Source organism: Helianthus annuus, chromosome 13 (genome assembly GCF_002127325.2).
Source record: "Helianthus annuus cultivar XRQ/B chromosome 13, HanXRQr2.0-SUNRISE, whole genome shotgun sequence".
NCBI lineage: Eukaryota > Viridiplantae > Streptophyta > Magnoliopsida > Asterales > Asteraceae > Helianthus > Helianthus annuus.
In genome coordinates this window covers 170,621,964-170,638,523 of record NC_035445.2, presented here as the reverse complement: position 1 = coordinate 170,638,523, position 16,560 = coordinate 170,621,964, and the positions used below count along the sequence as shown (strand labels likewise).

The window sequence follows — 16,560 nt, the reverse complement described above, 5'->3', positions numbered from 1 at the left end:
AACCTATGATTTTAACCTCATCCATGCCTTGAATCTGCAACCTCTTAAGCGAAGGGAGCAACCCAAATGGGGTAGAGATGTGCATTTTTTACAACCACGTATTGACACATCAACCAACTCATGAAAAGAGCGATCACCAACCCAATTTGAAATTTGTGTTCCCCCGTATGACACGACTGAAAGCGTTTTCAACGTATCACTATTAGGTTTCAGCTCATTGAGAACTTCCTCTTCAAGTGTATCCATTCGTGAGCCATCAACCACATCAACCCATTGCAACTCTAATCCAGTAATCTTTTTTAGAGATAAGTTCGCCTCCCGTGCATGCTTTGCGCTTTGCACTTTGTGCAATCCCTTAATTGAAACTTCCCCGTGGAGATTTGTTAATCCCTTGAGCTCATTTATTGCAAAACCATCATCTCCTTCAATGATGATCTTGGTGAGAGTTTGAAGGCTTTCCAACTCACCAATCCCCAATGGCAGCTTCTCCAACGGAGTATTCCTTATGTCAAAATGCCGTAACCGTGTAAGCTTTAAGAAGCTTTTAGGCAACTTAGTTAAGGCCCAACACCCAGAAACAATCAATGTCTGTAGATTATAAAGGTTGCCAACATTCTCTGGTAACTCTTTTATATTTGTTCGAGACAAGTTAAGATACCGCAAGTGTTTCAAAGTACCAATGAACTCCGGTACCTCACTTATCTCAAAACGACTCAAATAAAGGACTCTTAACAATGTTAACTCTGGAGGTAAGTCACCCAAAATCTTAGAGGATAAGTAATACCAACCTTTATCCACACCGAGAGATACAGCTAAAAATGTTCTCAAGCTTTTGGCTCCTTTGAATGCCTCAAACTTTTGGTAACCTACATAGTGCTCGCGAGTAAATGACATATGGCGATACTTTGCCAAAGCTTCTGTCTTTGTCTTCATATGATTGTCAAACCTTAGGAAAAATTCTCCGGCAACAAAAGTGGCCAAGTCATTCATCAGATCATGCATGATAAACAATGATTCATCATTAGGTGCATGTTGGAAAAATGACCTTGATAATAAAATTTCAAAATATTCACGGCCCAAGCGTTCTGGTAACTTGGATGGGTTCAGAAACCCTTCTGCCATCCACAACGATACCAACTCCTCCTTGTCAAACAAAAAGTCTTTGGGGAACAAGGAACAGTATGCAAACAACTGCTTCAAATCTGCAGAAAGTTCATGGTAGCTTATCCTAAGTGCCGGAACAATCTTATCAATATTTTCCACATCTTTACCATTTTCAGTGGCATTACCAATTTCTACATCCCATATCTCGCTATTTAACACCTCATCCCATTCTTCTCTATCTGTTTTCGTCCTTAAAAGCCTTCCAATTGCCTTTAAAGCCAAAGGCAAACAACCACACTTTTTTACAATACCTTCACCTTGCGGTTTAAGTGTCGTGTGTGAGTCGAAGTTATCTACCCCCAATGCATGTACTGCAAATAAACGCAATGCATCTTCATTCGACAAACTCTTGAGACGGTCTACATTATGAAAACCTATCTGTTTGAGCAATTGCTCCTTACGAGTTGTCATGATTATCCTACTTCCAGGAGCACATGATAGAAATGGGCGCACTAGGTTTTCCCAATCACCATAGTTTTCACTCCACACATCATCAACTACTAGTAGAAATCGTTTGCCCTTAAATTGCTCAGTGAGAGCCTTTTGAAGCTGATTTAGATCTTTAAATTCCTTGTTTTCTTTAGTCACATCTTGAAGGATAGCATCAGTTATCTTGAAAATATCAAAATCATCTGAAACACAAACCCATGCCTTGGGTTCAAAGTGATCCTGCACCTTTGTATCATTATACAAAAGTCTAGCGAGAGTGGTTTTTCCAACCCCACCCATACCAACTATAGGTAAGACGCTAAAGTTATCCTGAGATGACCCATCATCCCCCAACAACTTTTTAAGCAATTGCTCTTTCTCAACTTCTCTTCCGACAACATCGCGTTCCGGCAAAGAGGTTTCGCTTCTTCTACTAGTATTTCTTGGCTTCTCATCAATCTTTAGCAAACCTAGATCCGTTTTTCGTTTTTCTAGCTTTTCTAACTCTCTGTTAATACTATCTAACTTGGGAGACAGCCTATGAGTTAGTGAGAAATTTGTGCAGCACGATGGGATGAGCTTTCTTACCATGCTGGTGGATGCTGCAGGTTCCTGTAGGGTGAGCTCACGATGCATGTCTTCAGTAGCCAAATCGTCGAGAACATCATCGATATCGTAAGCCAAATGTTGGAGAGCATTCAGCCATTCTTTGACAGATTTATGTGTCACCTCCTTCTGGGAAGCATCATTAAGCAGATCTTGTATCCTGGACAGTGTGGTCTTCAACTCCTTGAGCTCGTTGTGAATTCCCTGAGCGCGAGGAATTCGCTTGAAGGCTTCATCGGTCATCTTCTTAACAAGGACTTTGAGGAGTTCATTTGCAAGAGTTTCAGCCATGGTTAACAAGTGAAATGGGAATGAGGGTAGTTGGTCTGAAGATCGATGAAGAGAGGAGTGTAGATAAGATATTAGTGGAGTGCACAGAATGTAGTCATGGTTTTATAGTCAGTGAATTTAACCAGTGGTGACAAGAGGAGTTGAGATAAGATATGAGTGGACTGAAAGAACGATTCTGTTCATGGTCTTATCTACAATGGTCTTGGTCAACATTGTTCTCTAGCATATTCCATTTATATATTTTTGTGACATTTTATGAATTAAATGGCCAGGTTGTCAACACTCATTTACATTTATTAGTAAAAACAACTAGAAAGGGTATATTTGTATAACGGAATCGGCATGTTTCTGATTTAATAAACAAATCGTGCTTGTGTTTGATGTTATGATAACACCGGTTATGTTCGGTTGATCTATTTAACCCGTTAATTTAATTACACAGTTCGACCCGTCATCCCATTTATTTAAACAAGTCAACTCATCGAATAGTGTAACACATTTTTTAGAACTCTTCGCCCGGTTTAGCTCGTCTCCTTTTTATTCTTTCACCATACCTCTTCATCTCATTTGCAACTTGAAAACACACATGACTTCAACTTTTTATAACCGCATCTTTCAATATCTAACAATCTATTATGGATCCCTATCAAATATATATTCTTGTTTTTCACATCTCAGTTGGAATTATATACTTTTACAATATCATTTAATAATTTCTAACATTCTACCTTGTTTTTGTTTCAGTTGGGATTATATACTTTACAATATCATTTAATAATTTTTAACATTCTACCTTATTTTTATTTCAGTTGGACTTATATACTTTTACAATATCATTTAATAATTTTTAACATTCTACCTTATTTTTATTATTTATATTGATATTGATATACTGATCTTTTCCAACTAATAATAAGGTTAAATTTTATTGCAATAATAAGATACAACTTTATATCTTGTTAGGGACTATTTGCAACCTTTAAAAATATTTAGATGCAATGTCATAAAGACTAAAGACCAGCGACTACCCCTCACCGTCTCCAATAAATCCCTCCCCGCGGGCGTCACCCATATCCGGTCGCTACCTCACTATCTCTCGCTCTGTTACCGCCCACATCAACCACCACCCACCGCCTTCTATTTCCACCGTTGGAACAAAACCACCCTTTAAGAGATCAAGCCCACAACCACCATGTCACGTCCCGTAGGACCAACTATAATGGCTAAGGGGTGTATTCTCCCAGTTATCTGGTAGCTTCACAGGGGAAAACGGGTCAACAAATGGCGATGACCTACAAAATCAATCCATAGAATTCTCATCACTCTGCATGATTATGAAACGTGCTTATGATTTTTTATTGGTTTGCAGGAAATAAGGGCGTTGGAAAAGCAAATGAGCCCCGAGATAAAGACGTCCCCTGTCTGGTGGTCCTCCCCGGCCCCCGCCCACCCCAGGGCCGGCTCTGCTCTTAACAGTAATTTAAATATTTAAGTTATATAAAATACTTAAAGAAAAAGGGATGAAAAAGTGTTTGTGAATCAACACAGGAAAGATTGCCTGTTTAACCACCAAACCCAAATATTTTGTTACCTGTTTAACCACCAAACCCAAATATTTTGTTACCTCTGTTATCATTGTATAAAAACTACTATAATAAACATATAAAAAAGCAAAAGTTACCAACGAAGCACAAACAAAAATAGTCAAGAAATAAGACATTCAAGAACTTCCTATACAAATATCCATTTTATATCTCAATGGCCAAGGTAAACTCGGTCAACACATAGACCGATTCTTCATTAACCCGTTGGATGGTTAAAGGCCCATTTACCTAACAACCCATGACCAGTTTTCTATTCCGTGACCCATTTAAACAAAACCTGTAACCGACTTGACCCGTACATGACCTGTAACATCAAATTCAAACCCAACACCCACTGATGTTACGGGTTGTGTACGGTTCAAGTCAGTTACTAAATCTATGTTCTCCACTTATGGGTGGTCAAATGTTGTTGAGTTAAAAAAACTTACACTTGAGACTTTGATTGTTATTAAAATGCTGATTCAATGAACATATGAGACCGTTTACTCCATTTTGCTGTATATTACACTGCTAAAATCTTTCTCAATACTGGTCTTGAAGATCCTTTAGCATGCCATGGGTATAATTTCCCTGCAAGTTTAGTAGTAACATATAACTAGTGCTTTCAAGAAGATCACAATTTACAATAATAAGATTTATATACCACTAATCTAATTTTCTAGATGAAGCAAATAAGATGTCTGCAGTAAAACTAGAGTATGAGTCTACGTTCCACCAAATTAAGACTTTTCCTTTCTAGAAAATATCTTATGCTTTGGCCCATTCGACTCGTAAGGAAATGGAAGATAACCCAAATGACCAGTTTACGTGGAAATTGCCCCCTCTAATTATACAGGAAAAGAAGTAAAAACACGCACATGAAAATATAAAACCAAACCTTCAGAAGCCTCTTTATGAGCAACGTTGGCATTCATTAGCCCTGCTGCAGCTTCTATTCCAGCAGCACCTGTGTGTTTGTTTACTTTGAACAACTTTGGCTTCATCCACCTTTAAAGCGTTCCGAAACTTCCGATTGTCCTCATCATCATCATGGTAGCTTAGCCTAAGGGTTGGAACAATTTCATTTGCATTTCCTCCCATATCTCACTATTCAACAGGTCATCCCAATCTTCACCATCTGTTTTCGTTCTCAATAGCCTTCCGATTGCCTTGATAGCCAAAGGCAAACCAGCACATTTTTTCACAATACCATCACCTTGTGGTTTTCGTGTTGCATGTGAGTTAAAGTTACCATCACCTTGTGGCTTTAGTGCTCATTGAAGCTCCTGCAGAACGTGCACTTTTGCCCTGAATGCTACCCCCAAATTGGATTTATTAGGTTCAAAACAGAGACATACACATACATATATATAAATAGGTTGAACCAATAGACCGGTTAGTACATACATGAACACATACAGATATGTGAAAAGAAGACCATGAAGCCGCAATTTGAATTACGAACTCATGTAAAAAAAGAAACAGGCATTCTGCTCATAAGTTAGTTTGAATCGAAAGTAACCAGTAACAACAGTTGATGAACAAAACACAGAATGACAATTAAGTAAGTTAGGTTAAGCAAAGTTACATTGAATCCATTAAAATCATGAACACGAAACCTTAAAATTGTCGGTTCCCATGTAATCAAAATCCAACTTCCAATAAACCCATAAACCCAATTCAATCAAAATCAGAATTCAAACACATAAATGCAATTTAAATTCATAAAATTGAAGTATTAATCAGAAAATCAAACCCATCAATTGAGCTTCAATGTAAACAGTGCAAACAGAGTATCATAATCAGGGCACAAAAAATAGTAAAGTTACTAATCGAAATTCCAATTATCAACAAACCCATAAACCCAATTGTATCTAAATCAGAAATCAAGCACATAAACGCAATTGGAATTCATAAAATTGAGGTGATACTTACAGGATGCGTGTGTGGATGGTTTCTCGTGTACTCTCTAAACCCTAATTTCATCCCCTCATTCTCATCACAAACCTCTCAATTCTCCACCTATTCAAAACCCTACCTCTTTAGTTTCAACCAACACTTGCTATTTCTCCACCAATTACTGAAACCGACACCCATGAGAGAGGATATTTCATGAAAAGATGAAGAAGATGATAAACATAGTTGGGTTTGCGTAGTTCGTTTAGGTTTTTATTATGTTCGTATGAATCGGCGATGACGACACGATGGCCGGAAGTGAACTCCGTTCGTCTCCACGGGAAGAAGATTAACTGGGCCACGTCCAACTTGTTAAACAAAGTCACTTAAAGCCCAACTTAATATTACTAGGGTCTACAGGGAGATGATTAAAAACTGGTTTCTTTGTATTTGGTTTCAAACTGGTCCAATTAAACCTGAGCCCAATTGATTAAACCTACTTTTGAAACCAACCTTTTTCCACTCAAAAACCACTTCCAAGAGAAATTTGGTTTTGACTTTTGTTGACTCAAACCTGAACTGGTTTGGAAAAAAGATATACGAAAATAAAGTAAGGCATAACGGCGACATGGTGGCCGAAAGTGAACTCCATTTGTCTCCAAAGGGGAGAAAATTTAAGTGGTTTGAGGCACATAGGCCATTGCTGATTAAGTTAGGCCAAGTCCAGCTTCTTAAACAAGTCATTTGAGCCCAGCTTAATATTACTAGGGTTAAGGAAGTGAAAAAAAGAAAACTGGTTAACAAGAGCATGTTTGTAATTCGGAACCAGGACTGATATTGAAATTGGTTCTGAATCGACCCAAGCATATGGGTTGTAATCGGTGTGGGAACATATACATCGAATGTTAAAACCCGAACCAAACTAGTTAAAACCCGATTTTGAAACGACTTTTTTTCCGCCTAAAAAGCCATTTCGAAACAAAGCTGGTTTTGACCCTTGTTGACTCAAAACCATTAACAAGTTTATGTTATTGAAATAATAACTTTAAATTGGGAAATAAGTACAAGAAAACAATTTAACTAAATTAGTTAGGTTTTATGGTGAGAAAAAAATCATGTAATAAAAATATGAATAATTAGATTTAATACCCATACAAATCAATTGCTTGTTTCAATATAACAATCATTAATTATTGAAACTTAATCATATTTATTAATTAGTTTACATTGGAAATTAACCTATGCAGTCCCCAAAGTCCAAACCCCTCGTGGCCACCCCTTTTTCTTTATCTTTTAATAGGTGGGCTTCAAGCTCATCAGCAAAGAAACCATGACTAGGTTTGGGCCCAATAAAGAATGCCTAAACAAAGCCACAGCCTAGCTGCTCGGCCCACCAGTTAAAACTGAAAATTCTATGTTTCTTCTCATTTTATTCATCACATTCAAAACCATCATTAACGATTCCAAGGTTTTTCAACATGATCTAAACAATCAAATATATTAATCAATTATATTCAAATTAAACAACTCAAATGCATCTTCATTTTCATTATAGACCTGGAAGTTTTGACGTAAACCTAAACGGAATGGCGATCAAAACATACTAGCTACTCTAAAAACACTCAACTACTCGACTTTCTACGTATCACTAAGGAGTACCTTCAAAAGACTTTGATGGATGCATAGTTTGATAGAAGATCAAATACAACACCGACATCATAACAACGAACTTACATAATATCATTTAACAGGACTAAACTGAAAACTTTCATTCAATATGAATCAATAATAATTATAAGAGCATAATAAAACAGTTGAGATCTACATAATAGCGTTACAGATCTATAAACTCTAAGCCCTCTCACCACGAATCCTTCGTGCAAGCTGGATATCCTTAGGCATGATCATTACTCTTTTAGCATTGAACCGCATACAGATTAGAGTCTTCAATGGGTCCAACAAGGTATGCTTCAGCTGCCTCCTGGAGAGCAACCGCTGCAGAGCATCTGTTTTGAAAACCTTAGCGATTTCTCTCACTATCCTCTCAAACAGAATCTCTTGATCAAAAGCTCAGTGCTCTCTTCTGGTACTTCATGACATGTCGCAACATGACAATTGAAGGCCCAACACAAGCCGAACGTAAGAGTAACAACCCCGCACAGGTTGTCATCAAAGTCAAAATCCGGGCTCGAAATAAGTGAATTCGGATTATGTATCTCTTAGTATGTTGGATGTGTCTTGTTGTTGATTTGCTAGAATGTCTTCATTCTTCAACTGCAATTTTAAAAATTCAAGGGTTAAACATTTTTTGGTCAAACACATTGCTTTCCAAGTTCAAATTAACAAGAATGTTAAAAAACAACTTTTTCCATTTGATGTATAAACCTTGTTGCGGAATGGACTAATCAATTTGTAAGATCATATTTATCGAAAAAAAAGAATGTAATTTATTTGAAAAGAAGACATATATAGATTCTCAAATCGCCAATTTGTATATCAGTTCCAACTCTCGTTACTAAAATCAGTTTGGACTCGAACCTGTTTGAAAAACCGGGATAGTTAGAAAACTATAGGTTTAAAAAAGCGAAACGGTTACTACACGGCCAATTTGTATAGGATCAAATATTTTCCTTCATAACCGGTTTACAACCAAACCGTTTTGACTCAAAATGGTTTTGACCACAGTTGACCAAACCGAGCCGGTTTTTCTAAAAAAAACAATACACCTATACAACATTCTGTAGATGAAATAGTTTATGTTGGGCTTAATCACACCTACTTTTTAACATTTTTGCACAACAAATTAAAAAATAAATAAATAAACTCAAAGGATGGATGGTTTCAAAATGTAGCAATACTTCAGGGTCTTTTAGGTAATTACACTTTAAATTTGGACCAAACCAGTAACAAAATTAATATAAACGATGTCCGCATATTGAAAACTTCCGTTTGTTGAAGAGTTGCTTTGATTTCTGCAACGTAATTCTAATTCGTAGTATGTTTATAACATGTATATGTATGTTTCCGTATTGTTCTAGGGTTCGCTAATTCCTGATTTAAGCCCTAATTTGTTGCCAAATTGCTTAAATTAATGTAAACTGCTAACTTATAACGTTTCCAGTCTGATTGCTGCATACGCGTTTAGGTAATTGTTATTGCGGTATTTTGGAATTGAATTCGTATTTGAGGTTTGAAGTTGCAATCTCTGTGGTTATGTTATGGCTTCTAATAAATCGATATGGTTGTTTATAAATCTTTTAGAAGCTAATTTGATGTAAAATTTGTTTGATTTTTATATGCTTTAACTTTTAAGCACATTGATAACAGTTGTTGAGTTGAAACTCTTAGTTCGGGTGCCTTTTATTTATATCAGTTAGTTACCTCACTCACTTATACATGCATAAATTCTTCTGAACTTTTTAGTGGATTAATTAGTTGATTAAGCATAGGTTTCTTTTCTTAGAAATATGACCCTGTTTCAGCTTAAATAGCCATAGTGGTTCATATATCACCTCTTTTTTGAGCCACATTATTGTTCTTGTTGGTACTTCTTTTCGTGTTTATGTAAGTGCATTATATTTATTTCAATCAAAGTGCGTGGGTTGGGTAATGGGTCACATGGGTAGAGTTCTATACGGGTTAGAATTGTTATCATAATAATATATATTCTGTTAAAAATATAAAGCAACTTGTTGATTTAGGAGGTTTTTAAGAATTTAAATCACTTTGGATGACTTTTTGACCCCTTATACCTGTTTTCTTTCTAGCCATGTTGTAAATTTTCGCCCATTCGACACTTCTAATATCACAAACACATCCTGATTTCACATTTCTTATATGTGTGTATGCAATCGTGCAGTATATGTATATATTCTCTGGTCAATGGAAGAGTCAACTCAGAGAAGAGAAAGACTAAAAGCTATGCGATTGGAAGCTTCAAAGGAGGATGCAACTCATAACAAAGATCATTCAGCTGTTAGTCTCGCAAACCCGTTACTTGATTATCGGGGAAATTGGCTCTCAATTGTATGATTTGAGCTAAAAGTCGGGCAAATGCTACATTTTGAGTAGCTAAAAGGCTCACATGTGACCACCTTGAGGATGCGTCTATTAAGACCAAGAAATAGCGGAATGGTCCACACGGAGGATGAATAGGCCCACAAATATCCCCTTGGATTCTTTCTAAAAATGATGGGGTTTCATGTATCAATTTAGTTTGTGAGGGTCTAGTTATAAGTTTGCCCAGAGAGCATGATGCACATGATAAGTCTTGTGGTAGCAAAACTTTTAAGTTTTTGAGAGGGTGCCCAGTTGCACTTTTGATTATTCGTCTCATCATTATACTACCAGGGTGACCTAGACGGTCATGCCATATATTGAATGTGTCTTTATCTAACAGCTTTTGGTTACTCACCATGTATGATTCGATAGGATTGATATTAGTACAATATAATCCAGAGGATAAGGCTTCTAATTGTTCAACAATTGTTTCTTGGCCATTTTTGTTTGAAGTAATTTGAAGATATTCAATTTTATTTTCAGATATTGTTTTTAGGTGGTAACCATTTTTTCGAATATCTTTAAAGCTGAGTAAATTTCTTCTGGATTTACTAGAATATAATGCATTATCAATAGTTAATTTGGTACCCGAAGATAATGTTATGTGTGCTCTGCCGGAGCCTTCGATAAGGTTACTGACGCCAGATATAGTACTAATCGGTGTCTCTGCCGGAGACAACTCAGAGAAAAATTTCATATCTTTGAGAATAGTGTTAGTACTACCACTATCTACCAAACATTGATCACCAATAATAGCTCTACTGGAGCTAGCATGTATATTTCTTCAGGAAATAAAAAAAAAATAAAAGTTAATGCAAAAAAGTAAAAATAAAACATTGCAAGAGTTTCAAACCAAAACAAATACCAAAGGTCACAGTGTGAAAAGTAAAACATAAAAGGTACGTTAAATATGTTTAAACATCACGAACATTTTCAATGAAATCACATGCATCCAAATGAACGTCTGATATCGTGGCTGAAGGTGCATTCTCAATCAGATTAGTTTCAGCATTCTTTCCTTTTTCTTTCATCATGCGTTGATATGCCTCAACGAGGTGTTTAGGGGTGTGACATGTGCGGGACCAATGATTTGACATCCCACATTTATAACAAATATTGCTTTGGTTCCCGCTACTTTTCTTTTTCGAAGGTCGCCCCGTATTGTGTCGACTCGATTCACCACCGCTATGTTTTGTGTTCTGGGACTCTCGACGCCATGTATATCCCCGTCCTCGACCACGACCACGACCTCTGCTGGGGCCGTGGCCTCTACCTCTACCTCGTCCGCTTTGATAATTGGCCACATTCGCTTCAGGGAATGGGCTTGCTCCGGCAGGTCGCGATTGATGATTTTGTAGTAGGAGCTTGTTGTTTTGCTCCGCGACCAGAAGACATGATATCAATTTAGAATACTTAGTAAATTGACGTTCCCTGTATTGCTGCGACAGGAGCATATTTGAGGCATGGAACGTTGAGAAAGTTTTTTCAAGCATGTCTTCGTCGGTAATTTTCTCACCACATAATTTAAGTTCAGAGGTAATGCGGAACAGAGCAGAATTATACTCACTGACAGTCTTAAAATCCTGTAGTCGTAAATGAAGCCATTCATAGCGGGCTTTGGGGAGTAAGACCAACTTCTGGTGGTCAAAACGTTCTTTGATATTTGTCCATAATTCAAGAGGGTCCTCAACAGTTAGATATTCCCGCTTTAGATCTTCGTGAAGATGATGACGAAGGAATATCATAGCTTTCGCTTTATTTTGAGGTGAGGTTTGATTATCAACATTAATTGTCTCCCCCAAGTTATTTGCCGTCAAATGAATTTTAGCATCAAGAGTCCAAGGGAGGTAGTTGTTACCCGAGATGTCAAGTGCGGTGAATTCAAGTTTTGATAAGTTCGACATTTTATCTACAAATGAAAGAAAGATGCATTTAATAACGAGCATGTGAATTACCATAGGAGAACTTCGGGTTCTTTATGATTAGAACTTCGGGTTCTTTATGATTAGAACTTCAGGTTCTATTCAAGAAGACAATTTTTATATGTAGTGATGAGTTTGATTTTTTTTTCTCATTAAAAATTAAGATCACACCAAATTTGTTTATATTATATTATTAATATAATATTATAATATTGAGATAATAATGTTGATGATATATTTCTAACGTACAACAACAACTTTATATATTGAATGTAATATTACAAGTGTTAGTTATTATTATTATTAATATTAATAGAATGAAGAGAAGGCCAGAGCCCATATATTCTTTTTGCTATGAGAGAAAAAACAATACTCCTCATCAAGGATGTGAGGTGGTAACACTTAATATTTAATAATTAATTATAATAAAATATTATTAATAGTGTTAATGAGATACAGCTATATCCATCGTTTTGAAAAGAGTGATAACACTAGATATGATCGATCAACCTTTCTTTTTCACAGTTTGTCATATACTATTTCAAAATAAAACTTCAAAGAGCAGAGAAAAAAAAATTAACAAAGAATCGTTCGGCGCAAAAATAGCAAAAGAGGAACAGATAAACCGCCGATAAACCTTTCCGACCCACCGGATCTCTAAAAAAAAACCGTCATTGATCGATTCGCCGGAAACGGTTGTAGAAAACGGAGCAGTTGTCGCTGACGATGAATCGCCGGAAAAAAAAATTTCGGGTCAGAGATTTTATGAATTAGGGGATTGAAACCTTTGTTTTGTTCGGTTGCAAGTGGCGGCAGTGACCGCCGTCATCTCCGGTCCGGTACCGTCATCTCCGGTACGTATTGGCGGTCGTTGTTGTCAACGCCGGTACCGTCATCTTCAGTACGGATTCCGTCATCTCCAGTACGTATTCCACCCTAACGGCGTTTGGTCGACGTTATTCACGGCGTTTTTAACGGTATCCTATTCGTCGTTTCATCAAAATCTATCGATTTGCGTTTGTTGCGAGCGAAAAAACAGGTTTTTGGTTATGATTGTTGCTGATAAGTATATTCGTTTGGATATGGATTCGATACAAGAAACTTTGGATATTTTTCCGTGCATTGTTTTAGTCTGCCCCAAAAATTGAGGGTGAGTTCATGTATTAGGGCGGCAGTGACCGCCGGATTGAATGAAACAAAAAAAAAATCAAGATTTTTCTTTGGATACAAGTCTGTTCGCAATAATAATAAAAAAATATATATATATTCAATACAGTAAGAGATATTGATAGTGTACCCGGATTTGATGAACTGGAGAATGTTTTGAATGATAGCAACTTGTGGATGATTTCAGATTGCCGGTAGTTAGAGTCTTCGTGCTGATAACGTGATAAAAACCAAAGAGTAATAGGGATAAACTCAATTGTCAATGTTTCATTACAATATATAGATAAATAAAACTGTAAACCCTAAAGCCCATAGTAATGGGTTGGGCCTAAAATGTCTGGTTTATAACATTAACAAATATGAACAGTGACCAAATTGTTAGCTACAAATTAGTTTCGAAAACCCTAGTTCCTACTTTTTCGGGAGGCGAATTGGCGAATTGACGGCGAACAGGATTTCATCGTATGCATGGCGACTCGTGATAAGTTCAAGTCCATCGTTTGGTATGATGTGCCAATTAAGAAGAATCGTAACAACAACCAGTACCAGAATTGCAATGATTCGAGTGATGGGGTTAAATTTTTTGTGTCAAACTTACCAGAAAAAGGTTCTTCGGCTGATCTGAAGGAGGTGTTGAGTAGGATTGGGGATGTCCAGGGAATCTACATAGCAAGGAAGTATGATAAACTCGGGAAGAGATTCGGATTTGCTACGTTCAAAGTGGCTCGAAATAGAGTGGATCTGGAAGAAAGGCTTAAAGATGTATGGATAGGTAGTTATAAATTATTCATTGTCCCGGCAAGGTTTATCGATGGACACAAATCTTCGGTTGACAAGGGGAAGAAGGTTGATCGTATGGTGCACGGGGAGAAAGTCTGGAAGCCAGTAAATGAGCAGATGGATCATGGTAACGTGGATGTTCAGGTTGGAAGGGATGACATGCACTTTAATGTTAATCAGAGTGAAGGGGTAGAAAAAAGGTCGTTTAGAGATACGCTTCTGAACAAAAAAATGGAAGCCACCATTCCTGAATTGGTCGTTCATTCCGAAGGTAAACATTTGCATGAACTATATGAGAGTGGTATTATTGTTAAAGTTACGTCATTGGCTGTGCTTACGTCTTTGAAGAGTAGATTGAAGGAAGGGTTTAAAGGAGAATGTAATATATGTTATTTGGGGGGTTTTTCAGTATTGTTGAGCTTTGAGAATGGTGTTGAAAAGGATAGGTTCCTAGGATCTAATGATATTTGGAAAGATTGGTTTGTGTCGGTTGATCATTGGAATGGCCAAAATGTGACGGTTGATAGGATTGCATGGATAAAAATTTTTGGGTTGCCGATTCACATTGCTGAGGTGGAGGTGTACAATAACGTTGCTGGTTTGTTTGGGGAGGTTATTGAAGCGGCTCAATATCCAGAGGAAGGTGACATCTCTTATGCAATTGTGGGGGTTCTTATTAAATCGCATGAACGTTTAAGTGGGAAATGTAAAGTGCTTTGGAAAGATTGCTTGTTTATGGTCCACGTAGAAGAGGATATGGAGGAGTGGGTTCCTGATTGTGTGGTTGATCTAGAAGAGGAGGATGATGGTGTCCAGGATGCTCAAGTGGAGGTAGGCAGGCCTGAAAGGATTTAAGTTGGTAACATTCCGGATGTTGGTCACACTTTGCCTATGGAGGATGATAGTTCGGTTTTGCCGCACTTAAATGGAGTGTTCGTTGATTCTGTTGGTGGAGTTTCGGTGTCTAAAAGTGGTAAAAGAAAGGGAGGTAGATATTCGAAGAAGAAAGGGGTGATTTGTAGATCAACTTCCCCTTTGGATAAAGATAGACCTAAAAAACGGATTCGGGAAGACAATGATTTATTTGATATTGACAGGTTTATCTTTGTTAATCCAGCTCAGGTGGATGCAGGTTTCAATGGTAATGAGCAGGTTCAAGAAGAGGAATTTGTTACTCCAGATTTAAATGCATCTGTCTCGACAAGTGCGGTTAAACAAGGGGTTAACAAAGTGTATGATGGGGTTGGGAATGTGACTGTGAACCGCGAGGAGTTGATTAGAAGGGAAGTGGAAGATACGATGTTATTCGCTAAAGATCTTGGTGTTACTAATATGGGGAGATTTGAGGAGCCACTTGTGAATGTGGTGAATGAAGAGAGTTTTCAATCGGTGGATCTATGAATGTTATGTCTATTAACATTAGAGGTATGGGTAGGGTGGATAAGGCGGATTGGATTTCGAGTATTAGAGTGGCAAATGAGATTGGTTTTGTTATGTTCCAAGAGTCCCAGTTGGAGTCGATGCTAAATGTCAACTTAGATAGGTTTTGGGGTAGAGGAGATTTTGATGTGGATTGGGTGGACACCACGGGTAGGTCAGGGGGGATCGTCTCTATGTGGGATAAGAAAGTGTTTCACAAACTTTCGGTCCATCATCGAAATGTTCTTGTTGTTCATGGTGTTCTAAAAAATTGTGGAGTCAAAGTAGGGATGGTGAACGTCTATGCTCCGCAAAAGATTGAAGACAAGAGGGTAGTGTGGTTGGAGTTGGATCGGATTCTTCAACAGGACTCGTCTTATTGGATTGTTGGTGGAGACTTTAATTGTGTTCATGATAGAAGCGAAAGGAAGAGTTCTAAGTTTAATGCAGCGTCTACTAACGAGTTTAATGAGTTTTTAGATGGGGCGGACTTGCATGAGTATGGGTTAAGAGGCCGAAAGTTTACTTTCGTTTCGGGCAACAAATGTAGCAGGATTGATAGGATCTTTGTGTCCTTGAATTTTCTTAATAAGTGGCCTAATGCGGAGTACCGAGCTTTGGCGAGGGGCAAGTCGGATCATAGCCCTTTGGTTCTTAAGGTCGAGTATAGGAACTATGGTCCAAAACCGTTCAAGTTTTTTAACTCTTGGTTAGAACGTGATGGGTTTGAGGAGGTGGTCAGTAATGCCGCTAATCGGTTTTCTGAAGATTCGGTCCCGGACATTTTTTTGCTTCACAAGCTGAAATATATTCGGGGTGCTATTTTGAAATGGAAGTCTAGATACTTGAAAGCGGAGGAGGAGGAGCTTCACGGCATTCAAGTGGAGTTGGAGGAGTTGGACAAAGAGGTGGAGAATCGTGACTTAACGGAGGATGAACAGTGGACCATTTGCGAAGGGAATAAGAGATTAAGAGAGATTGAAGTTTTTAAACAAAAGGATTTGAGACAAAAGGCGAGGGTGAAGTGGGCTAGGGATGGTGACGAGAACTCTAGTTTTTTCCATGGGGTGGTGAATAAAAGGAGGGTCTCGAATTGTATTCCAGGGGTTATGGCTAACGGGGTTTGGATATCCAAACCCACTTTAGTTAAATGTGAAGTTTTTTCGTTCTTCAGGAACAAGTTTGTAGAAGACATGGTCGAAAGGCCAAAGCTGGTTTACGAAGACTTGAAGACTATTTCGGAA

The 16,560-nt window shown here is 37.7% G+C and overlaps 1 protein-coding gene and 1 long non-coding RNA gene across 3 annotated transcripts in view; both read right to left on the bottom strand.

Moving 5' to 3' along the window:
* LOC110894040 (putative disease resistance RPP13-like protein 1) overlaps positions 1-16,560 on the bottom strand; it is a 104,325-nt gene that overhangs the window by 56,033 nt on the left and 31,732 nt on the right. The gene's annotated exons all lie outside the window — the stretch shown is intronic.
* On the bottom strand, positions 3,389-6,321 carry LOC110897650. The gene is made up of 3 exons (XR_004876643.1): positions 4,972-6,321; positions 4,523-4,664; positions 3,389-3,782 (listed from the first exon to the last, which is right to left on the bottom strand). It is a non-coding gene; the product is annotated as an uncharacterized LOC110897650 (long non-coding RNA).